Source organism: Alexandromys fortis, unplaced genomic scaffold (assembly GCF_014885135.2).
Source record: "Alexandromys fortis isolate MF-2015 unplaced genomic scaffold, M_Fortis_MF-2015_v1.1 scaffold_338, whole genome shotgun sequence".
Classification (NCBI taxonomy): domain Eukaryota; kingdom Metazoa; phylum Chordata; class Mammalia; order Rodentia; family Cricetidae; genus Alexandromys; species Alexandromys fortis.
Window position 1 is genome coordinate 221,333 of NW_026068212.1, and position 26,065 is coordinate 247,397.

A 26,065-nucleotide genomic window follows, 5' to 3' on the forward strand; every position below is an offset into this window, starting at 1 on the left:
TCTGGCCTCCGTGGACACTGCACACACATGGTATATAGACAAAATACCTATACATATAAGAAAGTAATTAAAATTTTTAATTAAAATGTTTTTGAGGTGAATTTATCTTCAGTGAATCACAAGATGCTTGTGTAACCCAGTAAAAAGTTAAGGGCAAATCAAGCTTGGACCCTAACAGAGGTCAAATCAATAAGATATATAATGCTTGGCTCATACCAGAAGACGTCCTCCTGTCTGGTCCACTGAATCGGTACATCATATAAGCAACTTCTCTTCTTATTCAATTAGAACAGTTAACTCAGACCATTTTTCCAATATATTACATGCGTGCATGCATGTACACACATGCTATGTTGTTTGGTTAGTTGTTTTTGAAACAAGGTCTTACTGCACGATTTAGGACCCAAGCTTGTCTCAATTTCTCAATCTTTGTGCCTAAACTTCCTAAATCTTGGAATTACAGGTAATCTCTGTCTAGCTCACAACAGTGTGTGTGTGTCTGTGTGTGTGTGTGTGTGTGTGTGTGTGTGTACACTTGAGTGAATAATAGAGCCAACGAGGACAGCTTTATAGAATCAGCTCTCTCTTGCAACTTTTATTTTCTGGGAATGGATTCAAGTCACCAGGCGTAAGCAGCAAGTGCCTTTATATGCTGAGCTATCTTTGTGGCCCTCAAAATCATTTGCTGCAAGAAGTTTTTATTCAGACTTCCATAAAACACAAAACCACTCACAGAAACACACAAAACACCTCCATATACAAGCACTACACTACACTATACACACACACACACAGAACCCATATTTCTGCCTTTGAGGATTTCGCCTTGTCAGTTAGGAAATAAGAACAATAGAAAGAAACCTTAGAAGAGGACATTTAAAAATTAAGACATACAGCTCAAGAGACCTCAGAGGAGACAGAAATAATCTTAAGATGTTATGCAATCCATTATCTTATTGCAGTAGAAAAATGGAAGAAGATGCTAGACTATGTGTTCAAGATCAGGACTAACTTATCTTTTCCCTCTGTGTTCTTGTTGACATTGTGTACCACAGGGCACTGACTCAGTAAATAGCTGTGAACGATACCCATTAGTCAACAGACCTTTATTTGTCCTTGGACAGTTACTTCTTATTGTGTCATGGATTTGCTCAACTCTGGATATATAATGGTCAAATGATAGGCATGGTCCCTAACCTCATCAGGGGATCTCGTGGGAAGGTTGATACTGCTTAATAACAGGCAAAATAGCACTCAGTGAGATCAAAGAGGAAAGAGAGGGGCAAACCTGAAAAAAAAAAAAAACCAGCAAGAATCATACTTTGGCTAATGACTAATCCTGAATTTTTTTTCTCATGTACCTTCAATGTCAGGGAAAACTGACAGGGAAACTAAACATAGCTTGTAGGAAGGGAAAGAGGAGAGTACCTTGCTATCCGTAGGATGAAGTTGCTGTGTCTCTGGATCTGACCCAGGGCAGTCAGTTTTAGGCCCCAGAAGTCTGATGGAGTCTGGAAGTGGGGACCACTTGAGGGTTGCTAGCAAAAGCAAAGAAAGCCACTCAGGCCTCAGACACTAACCAGCTAATTAACTTTTGTGACAGCGTAATAAAGATACCAAATATTTCCCTTACCAAAATATACACAAGCTATCCAGATGTCCAGCTTTATTGGCGGTCTAGCTCAGCACAGCTACTTTACACATCTGTGAGCTTATTCATCCTGCTAGCCTTACAGTGCAGCTGTACACTCCACTTTACACCAGTAAAATGAAAGTGAGAGAAAAGCCAAATAGCTCATCCAGCATCATACCTGTGCCCTCACCCATCTGAGTTGAAAGGTCAGGATCTTTCTGCCATACTCAGCAGCCCTTTGTCTAAAGGATACTGCCCTGGTGAGGGACATGTCAAATATTGGATGTGTGTGGTTGGGAGTAGCTCGGCGATAGAACTTTGGCACAGCACACTCAGGACCCAAGGCACTAGCACCGGAGGAGAATGGGAACGTTACATTTAAAATGAGATGGTTGTCCCTGGAGGCAGGAAGTAAGCTGTAGAGTCAGCTGACCTTCTTGTTTTGAGAGATTATTTAATACAGACAGTTATGAATTCTGGGCAGATATCTTGACCGTTTCAATGTGTGAATTGACACCGTAGCTTCTGAAGTTTATTCTCAGAGAGGTGAAAGGACAGTCAGGATGGGCAGTTTCCACGAATGAACTGAACCGTGGAATTCTTCTGTAAACCAGAAGAATTTAGCTGTGAAAACCACTTTCAGCCTCCGGGAAGCTCAGCATTTGCTCTCTACACCAGTGAGTTGATATTGCCAACGTTCTGGTCTGCCATGTTGTTCTTACTTTACAGATCAGACAAATAGGGTTAGTACAGCAGAGAGAACCCAGGGAGCTTCCTGAGAACAGCTTGGCACCGGAGACATCTCACCGAAAGGTATGAGGATCAGTTCAATCTCGTGGGGAACTCCGGTGACTCCCAGAGGCTATTTGGATGGAGGACAATACTAAGTAAGTAGGTTCTTCACCCATTCGTCCAAGTTTCAGAAAAGGAGATCTACACAACTGCTTCCTTTCTTGCATTTTATGGCTCCCCTAGGTTGGACTCCCCTAATGAAAATGATAGGATGGTGCTCAATAACTAGAAAAAACCCACAGCATTTGAAATTGGCCTAACAGACCAAAGCAAAAATGGTGTGTTTGATCTTGAACTTCATGACCTCTGCCCACCCTCACCCATGCTTCTTTCCTTGGGAGCACTTTGTGCACCTCAAGTACTAACTCTGCAAGCCACCTTCTTAGTCATTCCTTAGGACTACGTTTCTTGGACATCCCTGGTACAAAGGCAAAGTTCAAGGCTGGAGCCTCTCTGGCTCTTACAATCACCACTGCTACTGAGCCAGCCTGGATGTCTTCTCTTAGCTGCCAGTCTTCTCCTGGCAGGACCACCAGAAGAATCTGCAAAGTAATCTAATCAGGTTACATCACTGCTGAGAAACCTGCTGCTCCTTCTTGTTGGTTGCGGGGTGGAATCCAGCCTCCTTTCATGATCTGGCCTCTGCCGACCTTGCCAGGATCATTTCCTGTCTCGTAAAGCCCTGCTCAGGGACTCCTTGTTCCAGCAGTTCTGAAGCAGTTATGGTATCTCCCAGGGCTGGTTTGATGGGTGTGACACCTGCTCGGTTACACAAAGCTTGGAAGCACTTCCTGTTTGATTTAATAGCCTGTTGTAACTGCTGTGAAATTGCTAATAATGTGTGCCCAAGGGTGCCCACAACTTCATTTTGTGTTGGGCTGGCACCCAAAACATGTGGTTTCATTCCTCTGTGCTGCTTAGACTTTGTCTCTGACTTGTGTCTTTCCCTCCACTTCAGTCGGAATGGTCTTTCTTTAAGACCCTGTCAGAACACAGCTTCTGAGAGCAGGAGTCCCTGGCACCATGGACTTCCACCTCTTGTGTCCCTCACTCCCCTGTTCTCTTCTGCCCCTTTATGTTGGACATACACCTCGAAGAACCCTGTGTGGGGATTAATCTCCTACCTGCCTGTCTTCTGTCATGAGACTTTGAACTCCTTAGGGACAGGGTTCATGCACGGTCTGGGCAGTAGAGTGTCATGGTTAAGAACTGTAGAGAATAAATGCCTGGCTGCAGTCACCCTGGAGAAACTACTCGACCTCTCCGTTTACTAGTTTCTCGTTTCTTAGTGGTAGAAACATGATCAAAGAATCTACCTTGAATGGATAATTCCTGTCGAATACTCACAAAAAAAAAAGGCTCATCATTTAGTAGGTGGCAGAATAAGAGCTACCTCTTCCTGGACATTGTTCTTGTCCTATTCCTTTGACTCAGTACACTCTACAATCAACAGAACATGTATTTCTTACAAGCTAAATACGCACTGTGAATCAGGCTCTGTGTCAGCTCCCTGGACTACAAAGTAAAGAAAGTCCTGGCTTCTGTCCTTGAAGAGTCGACTTTTATCAGGGAGAGGAATGAGCAGCTAAGAAACATGGTCCGATGTGATAAAGTGCTGAATGCAGAATATTGTAGAACACGGGGCAGGGCATTCAAAACAGCCTGGGGAGAGGAAACTCAATTGGGATTGTATAGAACAAGCAAGAGTTAGCTAAACGTGGAAAGGGAGGTTATTATAGGGACGGAGATTTTATGCAGAAGCATAGGTGCATGGTTTCAGTTCTGCATGGCCTTCTGTTTGACTGGAGCAAGTGAACCAAGTCATTCTGCAGGGGCGAGAGAGAGTGAGTCAGGCAGGAGGCGTGGATGGGTTCCTACGCTGGCCTGCAGGTGGAGGTTGCCTGGAATGCCTTTCAAAGAGTTTGGAACCTGCCCTGAGTCACTCTCACTCTCCAACTGGGTGTGGAGACCTCACTGTAAGCTACTATGCTAGACATCAAGGAGCCCAAGATGTAAGGATACAGTTTCTATGCTCGAGAAATCTACTATGACATCACTAGAATTTTACTTCACTACTAAAAAATTTTATTTTATTATATAATATGTGTTTATGTGTGAGTGTCTGCTATATGTATATGGGTGCCCATGGAAGCCAGAAGAAGGTGTCAGATCCACTTGAAGCTGGAGTTACTGGTGGTTGTGAGCTGCCCAATGTGGGGGCTGGAAATCAAACTCTGGTCCTCTGCAAGAGCAGCAAGTGTTTTTAACTACTGAGCCATGATTATAGCCCTTCATTATAATTTTCATAAAGGACAAGTAAACTTACTCTTAAGTACATAGAAGCTTCCAAAATTAATAGTGATGCACGGTCACTATTGCATTTCTGGGTTCTGTATAGAAATCTTTCTGAGTGTCTGGTTTTAACATGCGAGAATAAAGATGCTTCTTACCTTGTAGATGCATGAGTTGGTTTCTGCTTAGAAAGCCTCACCAAGTTCCGGAACCATGGCCATTGAAGAAATCCTGGAAACTCTCCAGACCACACTCATAACTGTTAGAAAGTTATATAGTCTGAATTGTGCTTTCCAACACTTGGGAAACATATACGAGATTCAAAGCCTGGCTTCTTCATCTACTATTATGTATACTGTCTTTTTATACAGCTATTCCTAAACCTCAAATTCTCATTTGTAAATTTGAGATAATAATATGTTTTGCTTAACTGTTCAGTCATCCAAAGACCTTGTCTTCTTACAAATGTTTACTGGATACCAAACATTGAACTAGGTACTAAATAAACACTGATCCATGAGAATCATGCTACTACAGCTCTAATAAACATATAACTTGAGAAGGGAGGAGCAATAAATGATCTTGGTGCTATGATGAAAAATAAAGGGGGAACATATAAATCAGACATTCATTGTTTCAGTGAAATGCTGGAAGCAGGTTCACCATCCTGAAGGTACAAGGTCTAAGGAACATTGTGTGTGTTCTTATTAAGGCCTGGATTGCAGCATACATGATAGAAGTACATGTGTATCTCTGTGTGGTCTCTCTTCCCCCTTATAAAAAGACACCAAGACCCAATCATAGGGCTCCACCTGAATGACCAAACCTAATCACTCCACAATGAACATAAGCCTTAATGCTATAGTTGGTTCAGGGATTAGGTTTAGGTGACTTTAATCAACTGTTAAAGCAACAGTCAGTCCTGGTGGGAAGTCAAAGGAGGCTTCCCTGCAAAGATCATAGACTGTAGAGGGCAAGCTTTGTAAATGAAGATGGGGAAAGGGTTTTAGGGAAGGAAAATGGCTTGTGCAAAGGCTCTGAGCTGGTTGAGGAGGTACTGCAATGGAAGAACAGAAAGTAACAGAGTACATTGAGAACTGAAAAGGAGGGCATGTAAGAATGTTTCTAACACTAAACCTCAGCAAGTTCACTCCTGTGAATGACCTATGGGGAATTGCTGCTGTGTGTCCACCAGCAGACATGTGTGAGAATACTCTCGGGAGCGTTGGCCTTGTTCATGTTGGCATAAATCTGAAGTAAGACAAGCACAGAAAGAAGTAAAATCTTTTTCATTTTTTGAACCAGGATTTCTCTGTGGCTTTGGAGCCTGTCCTGGAACTTGCTCTTTAGACCAGGCTGGCCTTAAATGCACAGAGATCTGCCTACCTCTACCTCCAAAGTGTTGGGATTAAGGGTGTGCATCACTATTGCACAGCTAAGAAAAATTCTTATACGCTTTTAAGGGTGTGCATCACTATTGCCCAGCTAAGAAAAATTCTTATACGCTTATATAATAAAAGGTTATTCAAAGGCTAAATGGGGGAGAGGCTCACCAAGTCCCACCCCTGGCTGAGTAGTTATTGACAACTGATAGTTCCGGAGGGAGGGAGAGTCAGTTTTCTTCGGGAATGAGGCCCCCTGCTAGGCTGCCAGTGTTCTGTTGACTGGACCTGCACCCGTGCACGTGCGGGCGGGTAGCACTATGAGTACTGAAAGAGTACTCTGAGTAGTTTTGTTTTGTTTTTGTTGGTGGTGGGTTTTTGTTGTTGTTTTGTTTTGGGTTTTTGGTTGTTTTTTGTTGTTGTTGTTGTTTCGTTTTTTCGAGACAGGTTTTCTCTGTAGCTTTGGGGCCTGTTTTGGAACTAGCTTTTATAGACCAGGCTGGCCTTAAACTCACAGAGATCCACCTGCCTCTGCCTCCTGAATGCTTGGATTAACGGCATACACCTGGCTGAGTTTTTAAAGATTGTGTACTGTTGGGAGGGAAAGGTGGTAGCAGAGGAGGAGTTGGAGGTAGGTAGTGTGAGGGTGGATTTGATCAAAACACATTACATTCATGCATGAATTTCTCTTTTTTCTTTCTTTTTGGTTTTTCTATTTGTTTGTGAGTAGTGATGGTTTTGTTTTGTTTTGTTTGAGATAGTTTGTGTAGGCCTTGCTGTCCTATAACTCTCTCTGTAGATCAAGCTGACCTCAGACTCATGGAGATCTGCCTGCCTCTGCCTCCCAACTCCTGGGATTAAAGGTGTGCACCACCACCACCCAGCCATGAATGAATTTCTCAAGTAAAAAACAGAAGAAAGGGATATGCCAGAGTGAAAATGAATGAAATATAGTTATTCAAACCAACGTATTGAAATAGTATAAATTAGTACTTTGTCTGGAGAGAACACACTGTTAAAAACCAGCTTATTATATTATACATAATATTATTATATACAATTTTTTAAAATTGTGGGACCTACCTTTGAAGTACTTGTAAAAGACAAGGAAAATAAACTTCTGACAGGATCTTGGAACAAATGGTAAATTTACCCTTTGTTAAACAACTAGAAAATGTGTGAACAATGTTGTCAGAAAATGAGCAAACAGCAGCAGGTCTCTCCAGGTGACATTCAAAGAAAGGAGCCTTCTAAACAGAGTCCATCTGTCTCTTCTGTGGGAGGGAGCAAAATGTGGAGTTGGAGAATAAGGTGGCCACAACTTACAGCACAGACTTACAGAGATTTCAGGGTGGGCGGCCAGATTAGAGCCCTAAGAATCTGCAGGAGATTCACTTCGTGTCTTTGGTGACATGCTAACCCTTGGTAGAGTGACAGGAACTATCTGAAACTACTGAAAGGCTTTTCAGAAATGAGAAAGCAGAGTAATTCCCAGACCTCACAAAGACTGAGAGATGTTTTTGTTCCCACAGTTCAAAACAGAAAGACCTCATAATGGTTGAAGTACCAGAAAGAACCTTAGACATAGAATATCCTGGTTGTAGACTTAAAGGGCTGAAATGGCACCCAAAATAGTAAGGCTTAACAGAAAGCTAGAAAAACCCCAACTGTGATCCAGATAGCCTGGCTATGTGCCAGAAGGAAATGTATCAATGTCCAAAGAACACAAGGAAATCTAGAGATCAGCAACAAAATTCATACTGCCCAATATGATAATTTAAAAATAAAGAACTATAAATCATAATAACTATAAATAAGTAATGAGTAAAATCGCAATCTAGAATATGGGTAAAAGTACAAGCAATAGAAACAGAAACAGAAATGGTATCAATGCTGGACTAGTGGACAGGAGTGTTCAAACAGCCATTATATATATTCTTTGTGTGTCCAGAAGGCAGAAAAATATCACCGTAATGAGGAAAGAATTTGAAAATGTGAAGAACACCCAAGTGGAACTTCTAGAGATGAAAACTACCATGTTGAAAGTGATAACTTTGTTGGATGAGGTGTTCCTTTGATGTGATGTCTCTCCCTTTCTATCTGGCTTCAATTGAAGCGTTTGGTCCATTCACATTGAAAGTAACTATGAACGTGTTGGGTAAGTAGGCCTGTTTGCTCTTTCTCCCCTCTTCATTTCTACTTTTCCTTTCTTTTGTCTATCCCTCCTTTACCATGTTGTGTGTTAAGAGTTATCTTTTTGTATTCCAATTTAATTCTTCTTTTGACTTGGTGGCTGTATCTTAGCCTTATTTTCAAGTAGCCCTCTAAAACCAGAGTGCTTCTTTAGCTTATCCCACTATAGAGTAAGTAAATGCTAGTGCATTTATGCTACTGTGTAAGAGCCTCTGGCCAGCTGAGCAGCATTCTCTCCCCCCAGTGTCATTATTGGTACACACACAGTGTGATACCCTGTTAAAAGATTTGTTTTAGAGAATCGGATATCCAGGGTTGGGGAGGTGGCTCAGGGAGTAAAGTGCTCAGTGCTTACTGTGCAAGTGTGAGGACCTGAGCTTGGATTCCAGCGTCCAGATAAAATCTGGGAGTGACAGTGACTGCCTGCAAACCTAGTGTGGGGATTGGGTGGGGCAATGACAGGAAGATCCCAGGGGTGTAGTAATCAGCCAGTCTAGCTGAAACTGACAGCTTCCAGTTCATTGAACTAGCACGTCTCCAAAGATAAGGTGGAAAGCAAAAGAGGAAGCCACCAGAAGTTGACTTTTGGCCTCCATAAGTATACACCCAGGGGAATACACCCACCCATATAAGTGCACACACACACACCAGCAACCACACATACATACACCCAGGGGAATACACCCACCCACATAAGTGCACACACACACACCAGCAACCACACATACATACAAAACACGTGCCAGAAATATAAGAAGTTGTATACCTTTAAAGTGATTGAGAGGAAGTATATACTATGTACATGATTTTGTATTTGTGTCCATGTTACAATGCTGGTGTTTTATTTCCTCTTGTCCGTCCCGGTTCTCACCTGCATCCCATTCCTGTAGCCTGATCACCTTCCTTAATTCTGACAGATATGGAATCGTCATCATTTGTCTGTAACATATTTATTTTATTTTAATTATTTCCCAAAAATGTTTTAGATATATAATGATATACATTTCTTTGTTCTTGGGGTTTTATATTGATTTGTCCCTGGATATGCCAATTCACTGTTTCCTAGTGGCCATTGTCTTTTGTGAGGTATCATTAACTGTAGGGTTTTCAGTCTTTAATCAGGCAATTTTTTTCCGTGTATGTGTGTTTATGTGTGGTGTATATGCACGCATTGGGTGCGTGTTCATGTGCATGTGTGTGTATATGTGCATGCATATGTGGTATATGTGGTGTCCATACATACATTTATTTTATGCTTGGTCACATGTGCATATATGTGTGAAGCCCAAGGCTGATATCAAGAGTCTTTCTAGGTGAATCTTCACCTTATTCATTGAGGCCAGGTCTGTGGATTGTACTGAGAGCTCACTGATCTGGCTGGCTTGGCTGACCATTTGCTGCAGGGATCCCCTGCCTCTCTCTTCCTAGCGGTAGAAATGCAAGTGACAACCCCCCCGCCCCGCAGCTCCTACGTACATGGTTTCTAAGGTTACCCAGATTCTGGTTCTTGTGCTTATGCAGCAAGCCCTTTACCCACAGAGCCATGTGCTAGGCCCCTCAACTCAGGGATTTCTGTTGTGCTTTCTTCTTTCCTTCTTTTGGGAATTTCAGTTAAAAGCAAGATAGACTATTCCATGTGACTTGACACAGGGCTCCAAAGTTCTGTTCAATTTACATTTTTCTCTTTTCTTTAGATTTACAGTCTGTGTAGATCCTTAAGTTCACCAACACTCTTATGGCAGGGCAAACCTCTGGAACTCATCTAATACGTTCTTCATTTCAGTGACGTTCTTTGCAGCTGGAGGACTTCTGCTGCCTCTTTTTGTCTCATGAGGGTCCCAACTGTTTTGAATCACTGTCAGCACCCAGCCCTTGCTTATCTGAACATGCACATTTTAAATTCCTTATACATTAGCTGGACGTGGAGGTGCTCACCTTTAAGCCCAGCTCTTAATGGGCAGAAACAGGTGAATCTCTATGAGTCTGAGCTCAACTTGGTCTACATGATGAATTCCAAGTTTCTCAGTGCTACGCAGTGAGACTTTGTTGTCTCAATTAATTAATTAAACATGAAATTATATATATATATACACATATATGCATACATATATATGTGATGTCTTGGAATATTATTTTCTTTAATCCAATATCTGGAGCCTTTTGAAATCAATTTTTATTAACTAGTTTTTATTTCCTGAGGATGAGTCATTCATTTCTGATCATTTTTTGGTGTTTAAAAAGCAAACATTGAAGCCGTATACTTAAGTGGTTTTATGTTCTATTTATTTTACTTATAATTGTCATTAGGTATCTGACTTGTCTGCACTCAAAACTCAAAACCTGTCTCTCCCAGAGTATGTCGCCACTCATCTCTGCCCATCTGCTTCCCTCCGGGAGTAGGTGTGCTGGCCCACTAGTGTTTGGCATATTGATGAACAAATGATGTGGTCATAGGTTAGGCTCGGTTGCTTAAGCCATAAGGCTTTCACTCTCTGCTGAGTGTGTGGGTTGAAGTATGGAAAAAGGCTCAGAGTTCCTCGAGTCTCTGCAGACATACAATTTTCACCGGGCTCTTGGAGATGCACAAATAACTCAGTACTTAGCCTGTGCTGTGTGAATTTTTATCATACCAGCCCTTCTGTGACTCTCGCCTGGTTTGGGCACCCTTCCCAAACCAAATCCACTACTGCCAAATGGTAAGGCTTCAGAGTTCACTACTCAGCATAGGGATATGTGTATAATAAGTCTCCTGTATAGTGAGTGATATTTTATTTGTGTTTAATAAATAAAGCTTGCCTGAAGATCAGAGTACAAAGCTAGTCACACTTGTCAGTCATGCAGACCAGGCAGTGGTGGCACACACCTTTAATCCCAGCAGCCACTCTAGTCAGCCATAGAAGCTGAGCAGTGGTGGTGCATGCCTTTATTTCCAGCACTAAAGAGTAATATAAGATGGGAAGAGACAGGAGATCATTGTCTCAGTCTGAGGTTTGGTGGAGAGCATTGCAGTCTGCAGTCATGCTGAGGATATAGGTAAGAAGTCTCTAGTGGCTTGGCTGCTTTGCTTTTCTGATCTTCAGCTTGAACCCCACTATCTGTCTCTGGGTTTTTATTATTCTATTTATTCTACTTATAATTATTGCCTTTTGTATTTATTATAGACAAGGGACAGCCACTCTGTCCCTTGTCTAAAATAAAGGCCTCATATGCATTCTTTACATGGCAGAGTTTTCATGAGTTTAAATTCTTAGGCTTATCACCCAACTTTGGTCATTTTCCAGTTCTCTAAAATGATGGTTGTTAATAATTGTGTCCAAAATTATACTCGTTTGCTGTGGAGGTGAATCTCTGACCCCTCTTTGTGCTAAAATTATAGGAAGTAGAATATCCAATCAGGTTTTTTTTGGGGGGGGTTGGGTTTTTTCCTTTTCTTTTTGTAGACCATGCTGATGTCAGATTTGCTACATAACCAAGACCAATCTTGAATTATTAGTTTTACTGCCATATTTCCCAAGTGCTGGCATTACAGGTGTGTTTCTCTGTGTCCAGCAAATACAATGCATGGCAACCGCAGTGGCTGAAGGTAAATAAACTTTACCAGGTGGCAACGAGCGTGTGCAGTAACTCGAAGTCTCATACATTAGTGGTGGGGTTGAAAAAAACAAAACAACATAATCTGTTCAAGCACTTGGATTGTGTTGACAGTGTCTTGAAAGCTAAGCACATATTTTTACACACAATCCAGCCCTCTCATACCTGGGTATTCATCCAAGAAAAGTGAAAAGATATGCTCATAAATAGACTTGTACTTCAACTTTCACAGCAGTGTTGGTCATAATAGCCTAAAACAATTAATAACTCAAATATTTCTCAACTGACTATTTGGACAATACATATAAATCGGGAAATAAAATTTAAAAGTATTATTCTCCCTGGAAGAGATAAAATGGAGAGGAACACATACTGTATGATTCCATTTATATAAAATGCTAGGAAAGGCAAGACTATGCTTTCAGGAATCAGTGGTTCCTAGAGGCTGGGGAAGGAGTGGAGACTGAGTATAGGTAAATAAAACCTTCTCAATCGTGATTGTGGTCGTTGTTACTGATTTGCTAGCAAAATTTACTGCGTTGTGTTTCTTAATGTGTGAGTTTATTACATATGTTAAAATAAGTCTGGTTTTCTTAGAGCAAGCGATAGCTTTCACAGTGTTCATGTGGAGGACCGCTAGGGGAAAATGGTTGTCAACAGTCTTTCTTAGCCGTAGACCCTGTATGCTATCTTGCTGACCTGCTAGGCAAGATGTGTTCACTGGGGTAATTGTCAATGATTGATAGGTTGTAGCAAATTCTTGTTGAACTTGAAACTTGCTCCAGAAGAGGAAATTCACATATGGTATCTGGGAAAGTCATAGACCCTAGTGGGTGACCACACAGTTTTGCTAAATGAACAGGATGTACCTGTCAAATGGCCTTCTAAATATTTATGCTGCTGCTGGCATCTTTGGTCAGAAAAGCTTCTTTTTCAAGTAGGTATCAGTTACCGCAGAGACTCAAGAAATGACTCTTGAGTGCTCAGTCCTAAGCTGAACCATTATATCATCTCCCACCCCCACCCCCAAAAGTTCAAGAAATGTCAAAGAAGAGGGAACAGAGAAACAGGAGAGGCAAAGGAAGAGTGTGGTAGAACATTGTCATCTGGGCAAGATGTGGGCAGTGGACTCCTGAACTCTTAGCATCTATGATTACTTCCAGACGATCTGAACAAATAGGGGGCCTATTGACCTGCCATCACAGACGGAGAAGGTCTACGGAGACCCACTACTCCTGGAGGTTCTAAGGCAGCTAACGGCTCCTAGTGTAGGAAGAGAGACTTTCCTCAGTGATGGAGCCACCGGTAAGCTGCCTGTTCTACTGTCAATAACCCAAACTAAAGCCATTGGATCACACACCTACCCACAGACATAAAGGTCGAAGAAGGACTAGTTGCAAAGAGGTTCAGTTGGAGTGGGAAGGAACAAGATGAAGTAATGGAGTTAATGTGATCAAAATATATACATGTCAGGAAATGTCATAATTAAATCCATTATTATCTAAAACTAATATATGCTGTTAAAATATTAAAGAGAAAATTGCAAGGGAATAATTTAAAATGACATTTACAACAGTGATTATTTTTTGTTATAGTTATAGGGAGAAAAACTCTGATAGGTACATATAAAAAGTTTGAATATTGGTGATGTTTTCTATAATTTTTCTATATTTTAAATTAAAATGTAAAATAATGGGAGGACCAAGTAAGGGAAGAAGAAATGTAAACATAAACGGGAAATCTTAGAAAGTGAAGATAGCAACCCGAGCAGAAAATGATGGCAAGATATTTTATATTAAATGTTTTTTATTTTATTTCTAGTTGAAAATAAAGTTATTTTTATACAATATATTCTGATCATGATTTCCCCTTCTCCTCCTCCCAGATCCTTTCCACCTCCAAATAACTTTTTCTCTCTCTCTTAAAAAAAAAAGGCAAGTAAAAAAGACAAATAACAAGGATAAAACTAACTGAACAAACTAACAATCAAAAAAAGAGAAAGTATAAGAAGTGCATAGATGCACAGGTGTGTGTGCATGTGCATACTCACGCACACAAACACACGCATATGCACAAAATGCTCAGATAAGTAAATATAAGATTAAAAAAAAAACCTCCACAAATACCTTTGGGTTTGCTTTATGTTGGCCATCTATGCATGGACATGGGCCCGCACTTAAGTGTGGTTTGTATACCCAGCTACACTCCCTTAGAACAACTAATATTTTGTTTGTGAGCAGCTGGTAACTGGAGACAGTTTTTGTGTTAGGACCAAGGACTTGTGCCCACTTAGCCATCTCAGCACTGGGACCCCGCCTGGTTTGGATCCGTGCATGCCCTGTGCATGCTGCCAAGACATTTGTCAGTTCACACGTGCATCAGTCCTATTGTATCTAGGAGGACTTTCTTCCAACCCTCGGGCTCTTAGCATCTTTCTGCCTCCTCTTCCACAAAGTTTTCTGATCACTGAGAGGAGGATTTGATTAAAACATCCTATTTAGGACTGAGTGTTCCAAGGTCTCTTGCTGTATGCACATTGTATAACTGTGGGTCTCTGTTTTAGTTCCCATCTGTTGTAGGAGGGAGCTTCCCCGATGATGACCAAGTGAGAAATTATCTATGAGTAGAGTAGAATGTCATTAGAAGTCATTTTGTTGCTCTGCTCCTTTAGCAGAACAATAGCAATAGTATTAGGTTTTCCCCTAGGCCCGTGACCCTTATCGTCTCTTATAGACCACCAGAGCAGTGTCAGGCATGGGTTCCAACTCATGGAGTGGGCCTTACGTCTAATCAGGCAGTGGCTGGTTATCCTCACAACCTTTGTGTCACTATTGTGCCAGCATATCATGTGAGCAGGACACCACTGTAGATCAAAGGGTTTGTAGCAAGGTAGGTGTTTACCTTTCTCCTCCAGTAGTATGAACGCCAGTAAGAAGGGGTGGAATCGTCAGCTAAGCACCAGCTCAGCTTCTCAGTTTTCAGTGAGATATGTAAGTGTGGTCTTCAGCAATAAGGCCTTGCCATCAGTTTGTGGAGATTAACCAGTAGCATTGGCAGTAGCCTGAGTTGTTTGGGGGGTTTCCATGGGGTCTCTTTGGCCAACAACTCGATTAGATGTAACCCATTCCCGGTACTAGAGGTTTCACTTGGTGTCAAGAGACATCTAGTTTGGGCTTTGTCTCCTGTTACTTGGTGATTCCATTTAGAATTCTTTCATGTATGTGGATATTTTAAGAAACTTCTACTCTTGTAGGTTTCTGTATGACCTCTCAAATTGCCCTAGTGTTAGCCATCTCCCCATGTTCCTTCCTTTACTCCCCTCTTTCCTCCTTCTCTCCATCTAAGCCTCCTCTTCATATCTCTCTATACTACTGCTTTTTTCTTGGAAGATCCTTCTGTCCCCTATAGTTCCTTACTCTATACCTAACTTCTGTGATTAGGATGGTAACATGTCTATCAAAAGCTTAAAAGTTAACAAACACACACAAGAGAACACATATAATATTTGTTTTGTTGGGTCTGGGTTACCTCATTTATTTTTCTAGTTACACCCATTTATCTGTGAATTACACAATATCATTTTTTAAATGGACATCTAGGCTGTTTCCAGTTCTGGCTATTATAAATAAAGCAGCAATGAACATAGATTTGATCAAATACCCCTATTGTAGGATGTAGAATTTTCTGGGTGTATGCTCAAGAGAGGTATATCTGGATCTTGAGATCGATCTGGTCCCAGCTTCCTGAGGAACCACCACACTGATTTTCATGGTGGCTCTACAAATGTGCACTTCCACCAGCAGTGGATGAGCATTCTGACTTGCATTTAATGACTAAGGATGTTGAACATTTCTTTAAGTCCTTCCTTGTGTTTCACCTTTTTGAGAACTGTCTGTTTAGTTATGTGTCCCATTTTTAATTGCATTGTTTTCTTGATATCCAGCTTTTTGTTTGTTTCTTTTTCAAGACAGTTTCTCTGCATAGCCTTGGCTGTCCTGGAACACATTCTATAGACTAGCTGGTCATGAATTCAGAGATCTTCCTGCCTCTGCCTCCCAAGTGCTGGGATTAAAGGTGTGTGCCACCACTACCCAGCAAGTCCTTTATATATTTTAGATATTAACCTTCTATCAGATGTGTAATTGGCAAAAAAACTTTCCCCATTTTGTAGCCTGTGCTTTCCCCAAATGCTAGTGTCCTATGCTGTACGGAAGATTTCTAATTTCATGAGATCTCATTTATGAATTGTTAATTTTAGTGCCTATGCTACTAGCACCCTGTTCAGAAAATCTTTTCCTATACCAGTGAGTTCAAACCTATTCCCCACTTTCTTTTCTATTAGATTCAGGATATCTAGGAAAGACCAGATACCCCAATGATACCCTCATGATGATGTTGATGTCCTTGATCCACTTAGAATTGAGTTTTGTTCAGGGTGATAAGTTTGAATCTATTTGCATTCTTCTACACATAGCCATCCAGTTTGACCAGCACCAGAACCACTTTTTGAAGATGCTGTTGGTGATGAGATCCAATTTTAATCCATGGTGGTCAGCTAGGATGCAGGCCTACTGCATCAGTTTTCTTGTATCTGTTGAGACTTGCTTCCAAATAAGTGAGCAGTTTTGCAAAAAGTTTCATGAGGTGCTGATAAGAGAATATATTCTTTTATGTTTCTGTGCAATGTTCTGTAAATATCTGTTATGACTATTTTATTTTGACAATATTTAACTCCAGCCTTTCTCTGTTAAGTTTTTGTCTAGGTGACAAATCTGTGGTGAGTGGACTATTGAAGTCACCCACTATCACTGTGTGAGGGTCAATATGTACTTTTTATGTAATAGTATTTCTTGTATGTACTAGGGTGCCCTTGTGTTTGCTGCAGAGTTGTTTAGAGTTGCAAGACCCTCTTAGTGGATTTTTTTCTTTGAAAAGTAAGCATGTAGTGTCCTTCCCTATATTTCTTATTAGTTTTGGTTTGAAATCTATTTTGCCAGATGTTAAAATGGCTACACCTGCTTTCCTTTTATGCCCATTTTCTTGGAATACCTTTTTCCATCCTTTCACCTGGAGATAATACCTATTATTGCTGGTAAGGTCTTTTTCTTGGATGCAAAGGAAAAATTGGCCCTATATTCTAATCCAATCAGTTAGTCTGTGTCTTTTTTTTTTTTCTGAAGCAGGGTTTCTCTGTGTTTCCTAGAACTCATTCTGTAGACCAGGCTGTTCTCAAACAGTTCTGCCTCCCGAGTGTTCACCACCACTGCCCAGAACAGGAGGGAACAGCAGTATGTATGTATGGGATCTGTGTCTTTTTATTGGGGGAACTAAGAGCAGTAATATTGAGAGTTATTAATGAGCAATGTTTATTGAGTCTTTTTATTTTGTTGTTGTTGTTGTTGTTGTTGTTGTTGTTGTTGTGTGGGGTTTTTTTCCGCCTTCTTTTGGTTTGCTGGTTTGCAGGAGCTAGAGCATGCCATTCTGCCGATGGTAATGACATCCTACAGAAAGTGAGTAGTGACGGAGAGGAAGGAACCATGCAGGAGGACAGTAGCAGGTGCTTCTGGGGTCACGTGGCAGCGTCAGTCTGTGATCATGGGTGTACCCCTTTCCTCATGAAAGAGGGGAGCATAAAGAGATGGGCCCAGACGTAGGAAAGTGTAGGAATTTAGTGTAGGAATGTGAAGCAATCTCCTCTGGAAACGTTTCTGGGTGAAGTTTTTTGGGGGACAGGCAGCAGAAGTGGTAAGGGGTAGGTTTGAGAAGATGACTGGACATGGCTGTGTGCGGACCTTAGTGGAGACTAAAGGAGCCATGTGTTCACTGCCTGGCAGATTGACCAGCACTCCTTCCTCCTATCTTACATGTTTACTTAGCCAGTTCAGGAGTCGGGGTGCTTTGTGGAGAGCTAGCGGTGTTGTGACTGTGGCCTGAGTAAGGATAAGCAGGGCAGGCAACTGCCTTCAGGCAGTCCCCTTGTGGTCGATCTGCTGTGTAAACACGGTGGGAGAGCTGTTTCCAGCACTGTACAATCCCCAAGAGGGCAGAGGGACTCCACTAAGGTTTGCGTGCCAGCCAAGCATTCTGGTACCCAGAGCTTTCTTGGGGAGGTTTTGTTGGGGGTATTTGCATGTGGTTGATTCGCTCTGCACTGAGCTTATTCACCTGCTGGCCCCTTGGCTGCACTTCCACTCTTTATGTGGTGTATAGAACATACTTTGTGGGGTAGACGTGTGCCCTGGAGCGTATGCTGGACTGCAATAGAAGGTTCTGGTTAGGACGCAACTCCTGCTTTACTTTTTTTGTCTATGTATCATTGCAGGAGCTCAGTCAATGTGGAAAAACTAATCAACCCAGCAAAATTGCACGAGTGAGTATTTACTGCGGTGCTTAGGAGACGGGCATTAGCAACAGTTGCAGATAAACTGTCCTCAGTCACCCTCAAGCAGACTGACAAGACACACAAGGTCTTATTAAAGAGTAATATCGATATAGAGAATGAGTTCCATTTGAAGTCTACAGAAGTGAGTAGTAGATTTGTGAGTTAAGACAAGTTGTCTTACTTTCTCAGCCTGTCTCCTTGATTTTAGAAAATAGATAAGGTGACTAGCATAGTGCCAGGACACAGAGCGCAATAAAATTAATTCACTGCTTGGAAACACCTTTTCCATCCTGTGTCTCCTTTGACAGCAGAGTGCTGGTCTCATCTGCTGATGCAGGTTGAATGACACATACCTGCAGTTTGCATAGCAATTTTTCCACGAATGTTATGTGCATTAATTTTTATTATTTTTCTTCATCCTCACAGGTAACTCTCAGATGTGGGAGCTTGTGTCTACTTTGCAGAAGAGAAAGCTAAAATATAGAAAGATCCATATTCTATTCTCTGTGTGTGTGTGTGTGTGTCTGGAGCAAGCATTCCCCTAGTTGTTGCTGCTGCTGCTATTTTTTTTTTTTTTTTGTCATGGTTTTGTCTTTTGGGCCAGGGCCTCACTGTGTAGATCTTGCTGGCCTGGAACTTACTATCTAGATCAGATTGACCTCAAACCCACGGAAAGTTGTCTGCTTCTGCCTGTGAGTGCTGGGATTAAAGGCACTTAAAGGCACATGCCCAGCCAAGATCCATTTTCTTAATTCCTGGCAACTAGTAAATGGTAGAATGAAGGTATGTGAACTTAGCTTCGCGGCTGGGAGTGTGGTAGTAATGGTAGCAGATCTGTAGCACAGCTAGCGTCAGTAGCACAGTATGAGTACAGGGAGCTTGTATTAGCTGGGAATGGTGGTTCATGCTACAGTCCCTGTGCTTAGGCGGTGGAGGCATAAGAATCAAGAGTTTCAGTCAGCCTAGGCTATATGGTGGGATTCTCTTTCAAGAGAGAGAGGGGACACTTGGGTGAACACGAGATTTTTGTTGATCTTCAAATGTGTAGTAGTAAGCTGCTTGTTCATCCCGGCTGCACAGAACCAAAATAACCAGACAGAAACTGTATTAATTAAGTCACTGCTGGGCCCATTAGCTCTAACTTCTTATCAGCTAGCTATTACATATTTAACCCATTTCTGTTAACCTGTGTATCACCACAAGGTCGTGGGCCTAGCAAAGTTCCGGCACATCTGTCTCCAGTGGCAGCTTCATGGCTTCTCCCCCTAACTCCTCCTTCTTTCTCCCACCATTCAATTTAGTTTCCCCTGCCTACCTAAGTTCTGCCCTATCATGGGCTCAAGACAGTTTTCTTTATTCAGTAATGGTAATCACAGCATACAAAGGGAAATCCCACATCAAAAATACGGTAAGATTTTAGTAGGGGAAGAAGGATGACCCCTTTCTAACACAGGGAGTGACTATGAGCAGAAGCTCAGAGTCTGGACAGAGGCAGCCAGTATTACTCCCAACACTAGTCCTGTCCGACCATACCAGGTGCAGGTGTGGGCCTCCCAGGGAAGCAGAATAAGAAGAGGCATCAGAAAACAGACTGCCTTGGCTATGTCAGAACTAAATACTGCAGCATGCTGCTGCTTACATGTTTATCAGCACCCTGTGTGCCTACCTGTACCCAAGGATAGGAGCTGGGTTAGAAACAAACATTTGAAATTTGTGTTGCAAAGGGTGTTAAAAAAAAATATGTATTGTGAGTCTAGAGGATGACTCAGTAGATAAAACACTTGCTGCACAGTTGTGAGAACCAGAGTAAGGATTCTCAGCACCTATGCCAATGCCTGGTAGGTGTGGTAACTCTCTTAGAATCCCAGAGCTTGGCACACAGATGAGATCCCCGAAGCAAGCTGACTAGCTAGACTGGACTAACTTTGGGTTCAAGTCAGAGACCCTGTCTTAATAATAAGGTGGAGAGGAATCAAGGAAGGCACATGATATTATTCTTGGGCCTCCACACCCATGTACTCACCCACATGCAAACACTCATACAAGTATACATACACCTTGCACACATAAACATGCAAAACAATTATAATGGACATTTTTACAGAGCTTTAGAGTCTGTTCATTGTTTCATATCCAAAGGTTTTTGCTGATTCTCATGATAAGCTTATCACTGGGCAAGTCAAACATGCCTACTTCAGAATGGGTACTCAGTCAGTGACCATACTACCCTGAACACTCCCAATAGCATCAGAATGGGCACTGAATCATGGTTGCCTCCTCTTGTAAAGTCTAAACAGTGAAGGTCAGCAGTACTCCTCAGGGACTTGTCCTGTTCACAAAGCCAGTGTGTGCCGTGGCTAGAACTGTGATGAGCTCCTTGCTCCCAGCTCACCCGGATTGACATGCTCTTGTGTAGTCTTTCCTGTGTAACTCTTCCAAGGAATGACTACTGGGTGCCTACTACCTTACACATCATTTGTATCTGGCTGCAGGAATGCAAAGATAAGAATGTGTACAAAGCCCACCAATCGCTGGGGAGACTATACTTTCACATCTTTTAAATAAATTAATAGATAGATAGATAGATAGATAGATAAATAAAACAAAGTAGAAGAAAGTGTGGCAAGGCCAGAAGCAGTAGTGAGTGTGCAAGTAGTATGGGCTGGGGTGGGCAAGAGAGCAGCTTCACAGAGAAGGCAGTGTGAAATGTTCAAATCATATTCTCACAGATGCCCTGGGTCTCACCCTTAACACTCCCAGGATAGCAAGTGTTAGTGGACACCCTAGAACAAATGAGCCCCATAAAGGGACAAGCGGTACCAATGAGTGCAAGCCAGTACAGGTGTGCCAGCATGGGAGCATGCTGAGATCTTCCAGGGAACAGCTGGCAAGGGTATGGTCGCTGACAGCCAACAGCTGCTGTCTCTCTGCAGCCCACCACAGTATTCACACAGGGGTGACACTCCCTGTGAGTCCCAGACCAGAGTCAGTCAGAGGATGACAAAGGCACCAGGGCAGGGCCATTATTGTCCAACCTAGGTGTTCCAGTACCCATAAGCCTGCTAACACATTCTGAGGGGTACCCTGCCTCCTGGTACTTCCTGTCTCATCCCTTTCTTCATTTTCCTTCCACATCACTGCACCCCTGTGCTCTCCCTACCTACTCTTGCTTCCTCTCCTTTGTGAACTGGGGAAGCAGCATGGAGAAGAAGGGAGGACAGGGAAGTAGAGGGAAGGGGTGCAACGAGAGTAGATATTTGGGGAAATGCCTTTGTTATGTAAGTGAGGAAAAACGGAGAATGAAGGACAAAGGGCATGGTGGGGGTGAAGTATCAGAATGCCATGCAATCATAATGTAGGGAGAATAAATTCCAGAAGGACAATCCCCTCCTGGATTCTAAAGAGAAATAAAAAGTGGTGGAAATTATTCAGCCACATATTTGGTTTTGGAAAAACCAACAACAAAAAATGTTAAGCGAATGTATAAACAGAGACAGGGAACCATTCAGGCAAATAAAACCCCCAGTTCTCAGGCATTTTTCTCCCAGCAAAAGTAAGTTTCTTTATTTGTCCAGTTATTTACTTGCTTTTTGGTACAGAATCTCCCTATGGGGTACAAACTGACCTCAACTTTTCTATGTGCTCAGACTGGCCACAGCCTCCCAAAAGCTGAAATGACAAGTATGTGCCACCACGCCTGGTGAAGCTTGGTGTTCTCTCACTGCAAAACCAGTCCTGCGGGTCTTTTCCTTAGGGTTTGACCACCTAGAGCAAGTGTTTCCATGGGTACCAGGGAAAGGGATGACGTCCACGGGGGTGAAGGGGAGCAGAGGAGAAGGAAGTGAAGGATTTTTTTATCTTGATTTTTTTTTTTGGTTACAACAAAATAATGGGTTTATTTATGCCGTTTTCATACAACTCTGTCCTCATCTCGTTTATTGCTCGCAACCACTGTCCTCGGGGATTTTTTTTTCTGAAAAGCTCTGACTGACAAGACTGTGATCTCCATGAGTTCTCACACCTCACTTTGGAATCAGGCTTGTGGGCAGTGTGGGGAGGGGAATAAGACTGCGCCTGAGGGTGTGGAAGAGGGAAATGGCAAGAAACAAGACTGGGTAACCCAGAAGACTTTCTCTGCCACGCAGCAGTTAGGGGCCCAGGATAAATCTTCAAAGGGAGGGGCAGGGACAGGACCGTACGCCTCTCCAATGGTTGAACTTCATAGCGAATTGTAATGAGGGAAGGGAAGCAGGTGTGGACCACCCACCGGAGGAGACTGAACTCAGATCTGCTTTAGAGATCCTGCCTTGTTATCTTCCCTGCCCTCTGACCCAGGAGTCAGGCCACCTGACTCCCCTGAGTCCTTTGCCTTTGCCAGCCTTGCTAAGTGCGTGTGGAGTCCTTCCTGCTGTCTTATCTGGGCTGCAAGCCCTTTAAGGATGGCCTGCCATGTGGTTAATATCGGAATCCCGGACTCCAGCATGGTTTCTGGCACAAAGCCACTTCTGTTGGAAGCAAAAAACAAAAGCATTCAACACTCTGGAAATTTTGATCTAAACACTCGGGTGAGGAAAAGGAACCTATTATATTTTTTAAAGAAAATCTTTATTTCTAACCCTTTTAAAGTATACAGATCAGTGGTATTGACATGCTCACCACCCACCCACCCACAGAACATCTCCTACCAGGAATATCTTCCTTAAACACTAGCTCTCCATTTTCATTCTCCCCATTCTCCCCCAGCCCACAACAGTCCCTGCTGTGCTTCTTGTCCCTATGACTTGACCAGTGAAGGTGCCCTTATGACTGGACCAGTTCCTGAAGGCTTAATGTGGATCATCCATGCTGTAGCATAAATCACAACTTCTTTCCTATTTCTTACTTATTCATTTATTTATAGAGCACGCCCGTGTGTGTGTGTGCATGCATGCATGCGTGTGTGCGTGTGTGTATGTGTGTGTGTGTACATACCCAGAGGCCAGAGGAGAATGAAAGATGTTTTGTTTTAGTCCCTGAAGAGACTCTCACAGGGCCTGGAACTAGGCTGGTGGCCAGCAAGTCCTAATCATTCTTCTATCTCCCCCACCCCCGACATTGGTGAGGTTGCAGTCATGTGACCACACTCAAGTTTTTGTTGCTGTTCATTTGTTCATTTTTTTTTTATGCAGGTACTGGGAATTCAAACTCAGTTCCTTCTGTTGAGTAGCAAGTTCTCACCCTCTGAGTTGTCTCCCCAGGCCTTTTTCTTTCCTCTTTAATAATATCCCCCAATAGAGTTATACCATATTTTGTTTATCTCTCAGTCAGTGGAATTTGGGTTGTTTCTACATGTTGGCTATAAATAATGCTGCTGTGAATGCAGATTGCAAACATATCTTAAAGATCCTGTTTTGAATTCTTTTAGGAATAGCTAGACTTCCCCCCTCCCTCCCCCGCAGCTGTTGGAGTAAAAACACAGTGAGATGTGAAACCCTCTGTCCTGCAGAGGAGACAGTAAGGTGAAGAATGCAGGCTTCGGGGAAGGCACAGGTTCAGGAGGAAGATGAAAAAAGACATAAGATGACCTGATTCCTTAAGTAGAGGGGACTTCATCTGCAGACCAGAGCAGTGGCAGGAGAGAGTTGAGTCTGGGCTTGAGGAAAGGGAAGGGGTACAGCAACTGCTGAGGGGACTGCCACTGGAAGATGACAAGATTTGGGGTCAGACTTTAAGGACAAGCCAAGAGCCCAGTGTCTGTATGTGTTGGAGGAGATGGGGTAAAAGTGGAAGAACCCCCTTTTTTGTAGCCTAGCTAGCTCAAACTTTCTGTGCTGTCTAGAATAATTTTGATATTCTGTCCTCCAGCCCCCACTTCCCAAGTGCTGGGATTGTAGGCCTGCCCCACCATGCCTTGTTACTGGGTTGCTGAGGACAGAACCCAGGGCTTTGTGCGTGGTAGGCAAATCGTCTACCAACTGTACTACAGCCCAAGCCAACTTAAAATTCAGCCCTTTGTGGGTAGGGAGTAAAGAAAGCTTGTGGTAAGTGTGCTTAGAAATGATCCTTACAGAAGGCTGTGAAAGTCTGCCAGGACCCAGGCAGAACTGACAAGTGGTGGGCTGGGTCACAAGACAGGTTCAAGAGTTATAGAGGAAGGCGGAGAAAACATGGATACTGAAAATGATCCAGCTTTAGAAATGGGCCAGAGGATGTGGCAGAAGGCCAAGGGTGAAAAGGGAGCTAAAAGCCACAAAAGTGCTGAGTGTGGTATCCCTAAACAAAAGTAGGTCCCCACAGAGACTCCCTGAGAAACCAGGAGGGGCACTGCCACAGCCATCAGATCATTATCTGTTCTATCAATCACTCCCATTGCCTCCTGTGAGCCCACCTTCTTGTGCTCCTTCTCTACTCCCAGACTGCCCATCTTCCTAGACACGAGGTACTTCCCTCACCATCAAGATCTCCTCGCAGAGCATCCTCCTTTGTGCTGGCCTCATTGCTTCATCCCTGCAGCCACTGTCTGGCCCAAGGCCTGTCAATAACAGACATCTAAGACCTCAGAGTCCCCCTGGTGACTGCACAGGCTCACAGCGCTTCAAAAGTTCTCCAAGGTCCCAGGTCACTGTGTAGGGAAAGTTTCCAGGAATCTCATTCTGAGCTCACTTTTGATCTTTTGTTGTAAAGGAGGTGAGAAAGGGAAGGAAGAAGGGGGGGGGGAGGAAGGAGGAAGAAGAGAAGGAAGAAAATGGGGAGGAGGAGAATGGGGGAGGAGGAAGAGAAGAAATTGTTTTACAAGCTGTTGTCTTGAAACACCAACTTCCCCCATCATATTCTCTTTCTCCTAAATAACCAACATGTCCTCTGAACTGGAACTTCCTCTGTCTAATGGCAAAACTCCATTCTCTTCTCCCTGGGATGCCCCATTTTGCCTTGGTCCCTTCAGCATTGTTCTTCTCTTCATTGCTCTGTGGGTCCCTGTTTTACTGAGGACATTGTTCTATCCACGTCCTGCCCTCTCAAGGACATCTGTCAGTTGCAACCCACTCTTTGCCATCTATCATCCCTTTCCTTGCTTCTCTGAGCTTTAGGCTGCCCTCACCCCTGTACATTGCTGATGCTCTAACACTATACAGGGACCTGCTTGGTTTTCTAAGCAGCCTCTCACACTAGCATTTGCTGAGCACTTTTTATGATCTTCCTCTCCCCCTTTTCTCTCCTTGCAGACATGTTAGAGACTCTCCCACAGACTGTCCACTTAAGAAAACCACTGCTCTCCTGAGGCATTGAGTATCCAAATGATTAGTGTCGCACACTGGAAAATGTGCTGACAGCCAGGTAAACAGACAGATTTCTTGGGAAGTGGGGCAGTGCTCAGAGGGTGTGGAGGGAAATAGCTGTGTAGTAAGTCAGATAGACAGTTTTTAGCTGCAAAAGATGGGCTAAGGAAAGAAAACAGTTATAAAAGATTTCCTCTTGGTTTTCCTTCTGTCTGGAGGCGAGGCAACCATCGGCTGTGCTCAGAACCCGGCTGGCTCCGTTTCCAGTCTTCTGCTTTGGTCAGTTCCTGCCAAGCCCATGTCTCCTGTTTGTCTCTGTAAACTAGTGAGATTCGCTGGCTTCCTGTGTTTGCACTCTCAGAAATCCCTGGGGACCTAGACTGTTTTGACTCTTGCCTGCCCCAGATAGAGCACCCCTTGCTAGCCTTGGTCCTGTTTGAGACTCACCAACACTCCTGGTAGCCAGGCCTTCCCCCTCTGTCCTGCCCTTCATAAGTGGTGCTATTGAACAGGGCAAAGGGAAAGCAGAGCAGAGTTCCCAGGA

At 43.0% G+C, this 26,065-nt stretch overlaps 1 long non-coding RNA gene across 3 annotated transcripts in view; it reads left to right on the forward strand.

Annotated features, from left to right (window-relative positions):
• LOC126493355 (uncharacterized) overlaps window positions 1-26,065 on the forward strand; it is a 43,260-nt gene that overhangs the window by 13,508 nt on the left and 3,687 nt on the right. The window contains exons 2-3 of one of the 3 annotated variants that reach the window (XR_007589792.1): window positions 25,468-25,579; window positions 25,740-25,800. The exons of 1 other annotated variant lie outside the window; for it this stretch is intronic. This is a non-coding gene — a long non-coding RNA (uncharacterized lncRNA). The remainder of the gene's footprint in view (window positions 1-25,467; window positions 25,580-25,739; window positions 25,801-26,065) is intronic. One more of the 3 variants, XR_007589791.1, reaches the window with a different exon arrangement.